The sequence below is a fragment of the Bos javanicus genome, chromosome 9 (assembly GCF_032452875.1).
Source record: "Bos javanicus breed banteng chromosome 9, ARS-OSU_banteng_1.0, whole genome shotgun sequence".
NCBI classification, from domain to species: domain Eukaryota; kingdom Metazoa; phylum Chordata; class Mammalia; order Artiodactyla; family Bovidae; genus Bos; species Bos javanicus.
The window spans coordinates 82,173,065-82,185,657 of NC_083876.1; positions in this window are offsets into that span (position 1 = coordinate 82,173,065).

The following is a 12,593-nucleotide window of genomic DNA, read 5'->3' on the forward strand; positions in this document are numbered from 1 at the left end:
AGGCTTCCCCAATGGCTCAGCAATGAAGTATCCACTTGCAATGTAGGAGACACGGGTTCAATCCCTGGGTGTAGGAGATCCCCTGGAGGAGGGCATGGCAACCCACTCCAGTTTCCATGCCTTGTAAATGCTATGGACAGAGGAGCCTGGTGGGCTGCAGCCCATTGGGTGGCAAAGAGTCAGACACCACTGAAGTGACTTAGCATGCATGCACACACACGCACACATACATATATATGTGTGTGTGTGTATATATATATATATATTTTTTTTTATTTTAGAAGAGTGCCCCATGTACAGAAGAGCCTGGTGGGCTACAGTCCATGGGGTCACAAGGAGTCAGACACAACTTAGTGACTAAACAACAAACAATAATATACAATTTTTTTTTTAAGAATATAGTTTGCCTTTGGTTATTCCCCCAACCCTATGCACCACCACCATTCCACTGTTTCAATTGACCAACTTTTTCAGGCTCATTTCTTAATTCACTAGTTGAGAATTGAATAGAACTGAACTGAAACCACTAGTTGAGAATTGAATAGAACTGAAGCCACTAATATCACACCACCTAACACTATAAGTAGTATCCTGAAAATTCATTGACATACAATATCAGCTTGTGTTTTTTGAGGTTAATTAACAAAAGCAAGCTTTTGATGGAGGCCAGGGCCCAATCACAGTCACATTACATTCACTACCTGTGGCATTAGTTATTGCTCACCACAATAATGGGACACAGCAGTCATAAAACCTTTATTTAGTTTATGGGATGTGAGGGTCGGCTGATCTGGACAGGACTGTTCTGATTCCATCTGGACTTATCTGGAGTTGACTGGCTGTTGAATGATGTGGGATGTCTAGACTGGGATGACTGGGGATATTGGGCTGAGTTCTTTCATCCACTAGCATGACATCCACTAGGTGTCTTATTGTGCAATGACGGAAGTGTTGGAATGTAGACGGGCTTTGCTGAGAACTGGTGCATCATCACTTCTACTGAATTCTGTTAGTCAAAGCAAATTACAAGGCTAAGTATGAGGAATAGAATCCACTTCTGTTGTGAGAGAAACTGCAGAGCCACAGAACAAAGGGTATAGCTAAGCTGGGGAAGGGCCATCAAATTTCACCTTTTAAACTTAGAGGAAGGCAAAGCAGAGGACTTGGGCTAAAACACTGATGTCAGCTGCCTCAATGGAGTGGGAAGGAAGTAGGCTTTTCACAAGGCCTTCTTCTAAAACCCTTGTGGCTCAGCTGGTAAAGAATCGGCCTGCACTGGAAAAGGAAATGGCAACCCACTCCAGTATTCTTGCCTGGGAAGTTCCATGGACATAGAGGCCTGGTAGGCTACAACGCATGGGGTTGCAAAAGAGTTGGACATATTTAGTGACTAAACAACAACAAACAAACAAAAAGAATCCGCCTGGAATGTGGGAGACCTGGGTTCGATCCCTGGGTTGGGTAGATCCCCTGGAGAAGAGAAAGGCTACCCACTCCAGTATCCTGGCCTGGAGAATTCCATGGACTGTATAGTCCATGGGGTAGCAAAGGGTCGGACACGACTGAGCGACTTTAACTTTCACTTTTCTTCTAAAATAAAGGTCAAGAAGATTAGCCCCTCTGCCCCAATTTCAGGAGAAAAGCAAGTAGGAAGACTTAGCAAGTCTCTGCCCCAAATCCTAGGAGAAGCAGAAGACGTGATAGAAAAGGACCGGCAGTAAAATTAGAAAAAGAAAAAAAATCTATATGAGAAATGGAATAAAAGGGATATTATCAACTTCTCAGAAGGTGTGTTCAAATTAAATTGTTGATTTTTAGCTGAAAAAACACACAATGCATAGGAAGTTCTTCACATTGAACAAATGAGTAGGTACATGTGACACTGTGCCCTGGCAGGCATTTGTTTAGAAATATGCAATTTATTTGCATTTTGTTTAAGCTTACAAATGTGGCACTAATCTTGCGTTGTGAAGGCATTCCAATTGGTAGCATAGTTTTCATACTTTGGGAATATTTACAGTGTATGCTTGGGTTCAGCTATTCTTTTACAGATAGCTTATTTTTGGTACTGTTTTGAATTTTGTACATGAGTAATTAGGAAAAGTTAATTGATAATATGCCTGCAGTCTTGCCCTGTTGTCAACCGAGAAAGCACAAATGTTGAATTTGTAATTAAATGAGGAGAGTTCCCAGGCTGCCATGGGATGTAATTACAATTAATTCCTGATATTATCTTTTAAGAACCATTTTCAAAAGTATCAAAATACTGATTTTTAAATTTTTACTTCGAATCATATTTTTCTTTTTAGAAAAAAATGACATTATAAAACTGTTGGAAAGAATCAAGTCATTCTAACTTAAATCTGACCCAAGTGAGCCTATCAAAGTCTAGAATAGTCTTGTTTATATGAGCCGTGTTTACCCCTTAGCAAACTGAGACAGCTACGTATGCTGCTTGGGATATGCCTGAGGGCAGTTTCAAAAGCTCAGATCAGATCAGTCGCTCAGTCGTGTCCGAATCTTTGCGACCCCATGAATCACAGCACGCCAGGCGTCCCTGTCCATCACCAACTCCTGGAGTTCACTCAGACTCACATCCATCGAGTCGATGATGCCATCCAGCCATCTCATCCTCTGTCGTCCCTTTCTCCTCCTGCCCCCAATCCCTCCCAGCATCAGAGTCTTTTCCAATGAGTCAACTCTTCGCATGAGGTGGCCAAAGTACTGGAGTTTCAGCTTTAGCATCATTCCTTCCAAAGAAAGCCCAGGGCTGATCTCCTTCAGAATGGACTGGTTGGATCTCCTTGCAGTCCAAGGGACTCTCAAGAGTCTTCTCCAACACCACAGTTCAAAAGCATCAATTCTTCGGCGCTCAGCCTTCTTCACAGTCCAACTCTCACATCCATACATGACCACTGGAAAAACCATAGCCTTGACTAGACGGACCTTTGTTGGCAAAGTAATGTCTCTGCTTTTGAATATGCTATCTAGGTTGGTCATAACTTTCCTTCCAAGGAGTAAGCATCTTTTAATTTCATGGCTGCAGTCACCATCTGCAGTGATTTTGGAGCCCAAAAAAATAAAGTCTGACACTGTTTCCCCTGTTTCCCCGTCTATTTCCCAGGAAGTGATGGGACCAGATGCCATGATCTTCGTTTTCTGAATGTTGAGCTTTAAGCCAACTTTTTCACTCTCCACTTTCACTTTCATCAAGAGGCTTTTTAGTTCCTCTTCACTTTCTGCCGTAAGGGTGGTGTCATCTGCATATCTGAGGTTATTGATATTTCTCCCAGCAATCTTGATTCCAGCTTGTGTTTCTTCCAGTCCAGCGTTTCTCATGATGCACTCTGCATAGAAGTTAAATAAGTAGGGTGACAATATACAGCCCTGATGTACTCCTTTTCCTATTTGGAACCAGTCTGTTGTTCCATGTCCACTTCTAACTGTTGCTTCCTGACCTGCTTATAGGTTTTTCAAGAGGCAGGTCAGGTGGTCTGGTATTCCTACCTTTTTCAGAATTTTCCATAGTTTATTGTGATCCACACAGTCAAAGACTTTGCATTGTCAATAAAGCAGAGATAGATATTTTTCTGGAACTCTCTTGCTTTTTTGATTATCCAGCGGATGTTGGCAATTCGATCTCTGGTTCCTCTGCCTTTTCTAAAACCAGCTTGAACATCTGGAAGTTCACGGTTCACATACTGCTGAAGCCTGGCTTGGAGAATTTTGAGCATTACTTTACTAGCGTGTGAGATGAGTGTAATTGTGCGGTAGTTTGAGCATTCTTGGGCATTGCCTTTCTTTGGGATTGGAATGAAAACTGACCTTTTCCAGTCCTGTGGCCACTGCTGAGTTTTCCACATTTGCTGGCATATTGAGTGCAACACTTTCACAGCATCATCTTTCAGGATTTGAAATAGCTCAATTGGATCTCCATCACCTCCACTAGCTTTGTTTGTCATGATGCTTCCTAAGGCCCACTTGACTTGACATTCCAGGATGTCTGGCCCTAGGTGAGTGATCACACCATCATGATTATCTGGGTCATGAAGATCTTTTTTGTACAGTTCTTCTGTGTATTCTTGCTACCTCTTCTTAATAACTTGTGCTTCTGTTAGGTCCCTACCATTTCTGTCCTTTATTGAGCCCATCTTTGCATGAAATATTCCCTTGGTATCTATAATTTTCTTGAAGAGATCTCTAGTCTTTGCTATTCTATTGTTTTCCTCTATTTCTTTGCATTGGTCCCTGTGGAAGGCTTTCTTATCTCTCCTTACTATTCTTTGGAACTCTGCATTCAAATGGGAATATGTTTCCTTCTCCCCTTTGCTTTTCACTTCCTTTCTTTTCATAGCTATTTGTAAGGCCTCCTCAGACAGCCATTTTGCTTTTTTGCATTTCTTTTTCTTGTGGATAGTCTTGCTCCCTGTCTCCTGTACAATGTCACAAACCTCTGTCCATAGTTCATCAGGCACTGTATCAGATCTAGTCCCCTAAATCTACTTCTCACTTCCACTGTATAATCATAAGGGATTTGATTTAGGTCATACCTGAATGGTCTAGTGGTTTCCCCTACTTCCTTCCATTTAAGTATGAATTTGGCACTAAAGAGTTCATGATCTGAGCCACAGTCAGCTCCTGGTCTTGTTTTTGCTGACTGTATAGAGTTTCTCCACCTTTGGCTGCAAAGAATATAATCAATCTGATTTCAGTTTTGGCCATCTGTTGATGTCCATGTGTAGAGTCTTCTCTTATGTTGCTGGAAGAGGGTGTTTGCTATGACCAGTGTGTCCTCTTGGCAAAACTCTATTAGACTTTTCCTTGCTTCATTCTGTACTCCAAGGCCAAATTTACCTGTTACTCCAGGTGTTTCTTGACTTCCTACTTTTGCATTCCAGTCCCCTATAATGAAAAGGACATCTTTTTTGGGTGTTAGTTCTAAAAGGTCTTGTAGGTCTTCATAGAACCGTTCAACTTCAGCTTCTTCAGCATTACTGGCTGGCACATAAACTTGGATTACCGTGATATTGAATGACTTGCCTTGGAAATGAACGGAGATCATTCTGTCGTTTTTGAGATTGCATCCAAGTACTGCATTTCAGACTTTTGTTGACTATGATGGCTACTCCATTTCTTCTAAGGGATTCTTGCCCACAGTAGTAAATATAATGGTCATCTGAGTTAAATTCACCCATTCTGGTCCAGTTTAGTTCACTGATTCCTAAAATGTCGATGCTCACTCTTGCCATCTCCTGTTTGACCACTTCCAATTTGCCTTGATTCAGGGACCTAACATTCCAGGTTCCTATGCAGTATTGCTCTTTACAGCATCAGGCCTTGCTTCCATCACCATTCACATCCACAACTGGGTGTTGTTTTTGCTTTGGCTTCGTCTTTTCATTCTTTCTGGAGTTGTTTCTCCACTGATCTCCAGTAGCATATTGGGCACCTACCAACCTGGGTAGGTGAGTTCATCTTTCAGTGTCCTATCTTTTTGCCTTTTCATACTGTTCATGTTCTAATCACATGGACCACAGCCTTGTCTAACTCAAGGAATCTATGAGCCATGACATGTAGGGCCACCCAAGATGGACAGATCGTGGTGGAGAGTTCTGACAAAATGTGGTCCACTGGAGAAGGGAATGGCAAACCACTTCAGTATTCTTGCCTTGAGAATCCCATGAACAGTATGAAAAGATGTTGCTTAGTGCAAAACAAAAGGCATGCTGGATACTATATTCTGAAAGTATTGATGAAATAATACGATTTTAAAAGCAAAGAGGAATTTTCTGATTAGAGGATGTTAACCATGAATCAGAATTCTTCCTTGACTTGAAATTTAGTGGCTGTAACGGAATTGGAAACAAAGTATCTAAGTGCCTGCAATGGGCAAAGCATTGTTTAAGTTGCTGAAAAGAGTTAGGGAACAAATCTCTACCTGTCTAATCTAGTAGATTGGCCCAAACATAAACAAGAGGGTATAATATTGATAATAGAAATGGAAGCTGGAAGGAGGATTAGCAGGCCCTTAGAAGAACTTGTTGCCTGCAGTACAGGAGACCTGGGTTCGATCCCTGGGTTGGGAAGATTCCCTGGAGAAGGGTATGGCAATCCATTTCAGTATTCTGGCCTGGAGAATCCCCATGGACAGAGGAGCCTGGTGGGCTACAGTCCATGGGGTTGCAAAGAGTCAGACACGACAGAGCGACTGAGCACAGCACAGCACATACAAACTTGTAGTGCATTCTAGATCCCCACAAGTTGTGTATCCAAATATAAGGCTACATTTCATGAAAAAAATGTGTGGAATTAACAGCTTCCTGTGAAACCGTATCGTAGTAATTTCGCTGTGATGTTTAATGTGCTTGTTGGTGATGTTAGTAGTCCAAAGAAGACATCACAGTGATCACTAAAATACAATGAATGTAGCATTTCCCCAATAAAAGGATTCTCTGGCTAAATAATTTTGAGAAACAATGTGTGCTCTAAGGCACTTTGGAGATTCACAATGCACATGAACATAAAAGCTTTGAGAAATCCTTAAAGAAACTTGTCTAACTGTGTTCAGTTCAGTTCAGTCACTCAGTCGTGTCTGACTCTTTGTGACCCCACGAACCGCAGCTCACCAGGCCTCCCTGTCCATCACCAACTCCCGGAGTCCACCCAAATCCATGTCCATCGAGTCGGTGATGCCATCCAACCATCTCATCCTCTGTCGTCCCCTTCTCCTCTTGCCCTCAGTCTTTCCCAGCATCAGCGTCTTTTCCAAGGAGTCAGCTCTTCACATCAGGTGGCCAAAGTATTGGAGTTTTAGCTTCAACATCAGTCCTTCCAATGAATACCCAGGACTGATCTCGTTTAGGATGAACTGACTGGATCTCCCTGCAGTCCAAGGAACTCTCAAGAGTCTTCTCCAACACCACAGTTCAAAAGCATCAATTCTTTGGTGCTCAGCTTTCTTTATAGTCCAACTCTCACATGCATACATGAGCACTGGAAAAACCACAGCCTTGACTAGACGGACCTTTGTTGGCAAAGCAATGTCTCTGTTTTTTAATATGCTGTCTAGGTTGGTCTAACCGTTTATTACTCTACATTTCTAAAGCTTTAAGCAACAAAATCCTTTTTCTGCTGACCTGTAAACTTTCTGCAATGTATTCTTTGGATGCTGAATTAATGTCATAGGTCTTAATCTTGCAAATATACGTAGGTGGTGAGCCTATGAAATCTAGAAAATGACAAAAGTAAGACAATTATCAGTATTAATTCAGAATTTTAAAATAGAAAGTAATCTTGTGTGACAATCAATATATTCCTTTTGTTAGTGAGATATGCTAAAGCATTAATGGGAATCAAGATGGTTTATCTCTGTTCTCGGTTCAGGAAACATTTATATTTCTAGAGGAAAATAATTTCTATTTCTAAAATCCATGTCTTCCTAGACAAGCCATGCATAGCAGGTGTTACTAAACCAGGCATGTATTATAAAAATCACAGGATCTAGGAATGGCTGAAGTATCCAAAATTTGTTTCCTAAGACCACTTTTCAAAACAATTTCTTTGCTTAACTAATAATTGGAATTCCTTGTGTCTGCTAAAAATGACCCAAACATTATCCTATCACAATATGATTACTGGGACTTCCCTGGTGGCCCAGTGGTTAAGAGCTTGTACTTCCAATGCAGAGGACACAGGTTTCATCTCTGGTCAGGGAACCAGGATCCCACAGTCCTCACAGCCAAAAAGTAAAAAAAAAAAAAAAAGGCAACAACAAAAAAAACCCCACCATGATTGCCATGTTAAGTGGAGCTATAAATAGCATATAGTTTCTCTCTTCCAAAAACCCCTTTCTTTTGCAATCTGGCTTTTTTTACATGCAGGTAAAAACCCAGTCATATTTTCCTCCAAATCTATTCATATTTTTAAAATAGAAAAACAATGTTCTGGATTTTCACAATCTGTTTGAATGATTTTCTAAATCTATTCCTTTAGTGTTTTGAGAAAATATCTATAGATTATTAAATTCATTTCCCACATACTATTGGTAGCAAACAAAGGAGTTGAAGAAAGCAATTTTTGGAAATGAGCATGAGTGAAATGAAAGGGAAATGCAATGAGTGAATGTAATGGATCCTCTCAAGATTAGTTATCAAATGTCAGTTCTCTTGGGTTTTAACTCCCATAGATAAATTATTTAAGTGGAGTTCCTAAATCAGAACAGTTTAGAACCAAACCCATAAACAAGAGGGACTGGAATTTATGCTGCAATTGGCCTGGCATCAAAGAGTAATTAGTTAATTAGTGTAATCTAAACCAGCATGTAAAATGATAAACGCAGCTAGATGTTAGAGTACTGAGATTCTTGTGTCACCATCCTCAGAATCACCCAGAGTCCATAGGCTGTGCTTAGGAATCTCTGTTATGCCAGTCTACTAGTTCCCCAGACCCCAAATAACCTGTTGATAAGAGAAAGTTGAGTTTATTGATAAACGTAGTAAGAAAAAACACCACTCGATGGATGTTTTTGTAACATGTCAGAGGGGAAAGTGTTTGATTAGGATTGCAGACAAGGGATATAATAGTTTATGATTGGAAGGCACAGTAAGATGAAGGTTTAGAAGCCAAAGTTTTGAAGAATTTGGGGGAAGAAAGTGGTCTGATGCTATCTGATGGAAAAAGAACTAAACAGTCTGATGTTCATATACACTTTTTCTTCAGGACGTTTCTGGAACAATGAAGTTATAATAAAGCCATGATGAAGACAGAAGAATACTAAAGCTATATTAGTGAAGAAAATAGAATTCTAAACTCATGAGACTGTAGACAGAGTTGAGTGGGTATAGATACTCTCAATTCTCAGCTTCTTTAGCATGAGCTAAAGCTTAAGATTATTAATATCTGGAAGTGTGATCAAGTCACAACTTCAGGGCAATTTGTTACAATTAAGTATCATATTTCTGGGGTAATTGTTTCAACTGCCCCAAGCATCAGGTTTTCCTGTTCTTTTTGTTGGAGAATCATTTGTTGGGTCATTAAATGGGACAGCAGCTACCCACACAGTATGCAAAACTCTGGGGATCACAGATCTGAACACTGCAGCACAAACAGCAAGGAAAGGTTAGTGATCAGAATCTGCATTCCACTTCTCAAGAGCCACAACCTAAACCAAGAGAATAAATACAATCACCCATTTGAAGAGCCTGCAATTAACTATGGGGTTATTAGCAAAAATCTTCAAATTTATAATTTCTTTGTTTGCATCCTGGATCTCAGTAATATTTTAGATACCAGAGAGGTCTAAAGAGATGTGATTACAACATCCTTCTTCTAAAATAGCACCTGTTCCCTTTAGAGAGCCATGTTACATGACAGCTATATTCTGAACCACCTATTTTCCTGTTTCAGTGTTCAAATGTGCTCAGTTGCTTCAGTTGCGTCTGACTCTTTGTGAGCCCATGGACCATAGGCTCCTATGTCCATGGTATTTTCCCAGCAGGAATACTGGAGTTGGTTGCCACGCCTCCTCCATGGGATCTTCCCAACCCAGGGATTGAACCTGAGTCTCCTACAGGCAGGCAGATACTTTACTGCTGAGCCACTGGGGAAACTCCCAGTTTTAAGATATGCCCTGTCAACAATGAAAACTAAGTCTTGATTTTCTAAACTAGTTTCTAGCCTATTGAAGAGCCTAGACAGTTTGCAAAGGTTAAGTGAAAGTCGCTCAGTCATGTCTGACTCTCTGAGACTCCATGGACTATATAGTCCATGAAATTCTCCAGGCCAGAATACTGCAGTGAGTAGCCTTTCCCTTCTCGAAGGGATATTCCCAACCCAGGGATCAAACCCAGGTCTCTAGCATTGCAGGTGGATTCTTTACCAGCTGAGCCACAAGGGAAGCCCAAGAATACTGGAGTGGGTAGCCTATCCCTTTGCCAGTGGAATCGAACCAGGGTCTCCTGCATTGCAGATGGATACTTTGCCAACAGGGAAACCCAAGTGTCTCTTAAAGATGATAGTAAAAGAGTAGCAGGATTCAAAGCATTACAGTGATGCATGGAGATATGTGAGAGAGAAAAGAATAGGACTTCCTAGAAAGTAAGTCTAATTGTGGAGAAGCATTGTTTATTTTCAATGAGCAATAAAGAATGTGCAACATGATGAATTGTCAAGTTTAAATGAGACCCTAAAAAACAGTTAATAGAGCCTTCATTAATTTGGCTGCTGTGGCTTATGCCCTTAACAAGATGAGTAGACTTTTGCCACTGGGTCAAGAAAGAAACTATAGTAAGCTATCACCCTTTAAATGACTCACAAAAGTTGAGTCAGAATACTCAGGGCTTATTCAAATCTCTTATATTATAATATATACAATTAGACAAGTACATGATAATTAGACTTAGAGTGGGAGGTTTTTCAAGTTAGTTTTAATTCATGAAAGGAGTGTTTGTCCTTAGATTTTCGAAAAGGTTGATTCAGAAGATTTGATTGAGTCCTACAGTGATGCAGAGACTTCAAAAAGCTGGAAACTCCAGCAGCTAGTGAGATCTAGGAATCCTCTTAATTGTCTCTCAATTAATGGCCTGGTGAAGTTTTGAAAAACCAAATCTGTTAAGAGAAAGAAATGTACTTCTTGACTTACAGGGTAAGTCATGTTCTGTCACCTAGACAAAACTTAGTTTGTATTACTTTAACAAAATTGTATATTTGAGACCCCTGTGCCCTTTCTGAGCTAAAACAATAAGCAGGCAGATGGAATCAACCTTAGAGTTCACTTCATTTTAAGAACACAACAAAAGGTCATCCACATATTAGATAAGAACAGAATCACAAAGAAATTTGGATCCTTGAGGTTGTGGTTGAAGATCTATGAAGAGAAGGAGGGTGCATCAATAACACTTTTGGCCACAGTAGTCAAGGCAGACTGTAGATTTTTCCAGGAGAAGGCAAACAAGTATTGATAATTTTGACCTAAAGGATCACTAAAACAAGAACACAGACTTATTATTGTAGAATTTTAGTCTCAGGAACCACCAAAAAGAAAACAATATTTGAGTTTGGTACTACAGGGAAGCAGGGAACAAATTGTCCTCATGTCCTGGACAAGTACATAAAATTGTCAGTGGGTAATCCTGCAAGTACTGGTTCTAGGACCCCTGTGGATAACAACATTCACACTCAAGTTTCTTATACAAAATAGTATAGTACTTGTAAATAACCTACACACATTCACTTGTATACTTTAAATCATCTTTGAAAGTGACTCGTGTCTGACTCTTTGCAACCCCATGGACTGTAGCCTACCAGGCTCCTTTGTCCATGGAATTTTCCAGGCAAGGGTACTGGAGTGGGTTGCCATTTCCCTCTCCAGAGGATCTTCCTGACCCAGGGATTGAACCCAGGTACAATATCTAATGCAATGCAAATGATGTATAAATAGTTGCCAATAACTGAAAAATTCAAGTTTAGGGTTTTGGAACTTTATGAACTTTTCTTTTCCCAAATATTTTTGACCCATCCTAGCAATGGCAACCCATTCCAGTACTCCTGCCTGGAAAATCCTATGGATGGGGGAGCCTGGTAGGCTCCATGGGGTCGCTAAGAGTCGGACACGACTGAGCGACCTCACTTTCACTTTTCACTTCCATGCATTAGAGAAGGACATGGCAACACACTCTAGTGTTCTTACCTGGAGAATCTCAGGGACGGGGAAGCCTGGTGGGCTGCGGTCTATGGGGTCGCACAGAGTCGGACACGACTGAAGCGACGCAGCAGCAGCAGCAACAGGTGGAACCCAGCTAGGTGGAACTCAAGCTAGGAGGAGCCCAGTTAGGTGGAACCGACGCTAGGTGGAACCCAGGCTAAGTGGAACCAAGCTCAGCAGATCCCAGGCTAGGGGGGAACCCAGGCTCGACGGAACCGGGCTAGGTATTGAGTCCTGTGGATTATTAACGGGAATGTTACCAGTGTTACAGGGAATGAGACAAGGTATAATGAGTACTTCTCTATTTTGTCTGTTGATTGTAGTCTGTCTTTAACTCTGGCTAAGAAGCTGTTGTGAAACTTTGAGTTGTCACTTTGGTGGGGCAGTATTAACCTGGAGAGGTCCTAGAATATGTTGCCCAGGAGAAGTCTGGTACCTCGAGATTTGCCCGTGAGCTTGCGTTAGATATACTGATATTGACTGGCAGGTCACTGTCCAAATTAGCTCTGCCGTTGTGATGAATAGGAGGCCCTCGGGGACTTCAAGAAAGGAACTAGGAGCATGTTTTGTTTGGCAATTCAGTTTGCACGTAAACCACTTGTGTGAGTGAGCATGTGTGTGTGATCACTTGGGTGGAAAACAAGTTACTTGGTTAAAGATCCGAGGGTGATGGTTATGGCTGGAACATGGGGAGTGCCAGGGTTGTTAGAGACACCCACCACTGAGTATTCTAATAGTTCAGTGCTTTGTTTGAATGTATTCTAAAAGTTCATTCCTCAATGAAGTTGTGTAACAGTGGTAGGATTTCAGGTGGATATCGTAGCACCTGTATCGATAAACATTTTGCAGGCTTTCCTTTAACGCTTAGAGAAATGTTTCCTTGTAAGTTTGA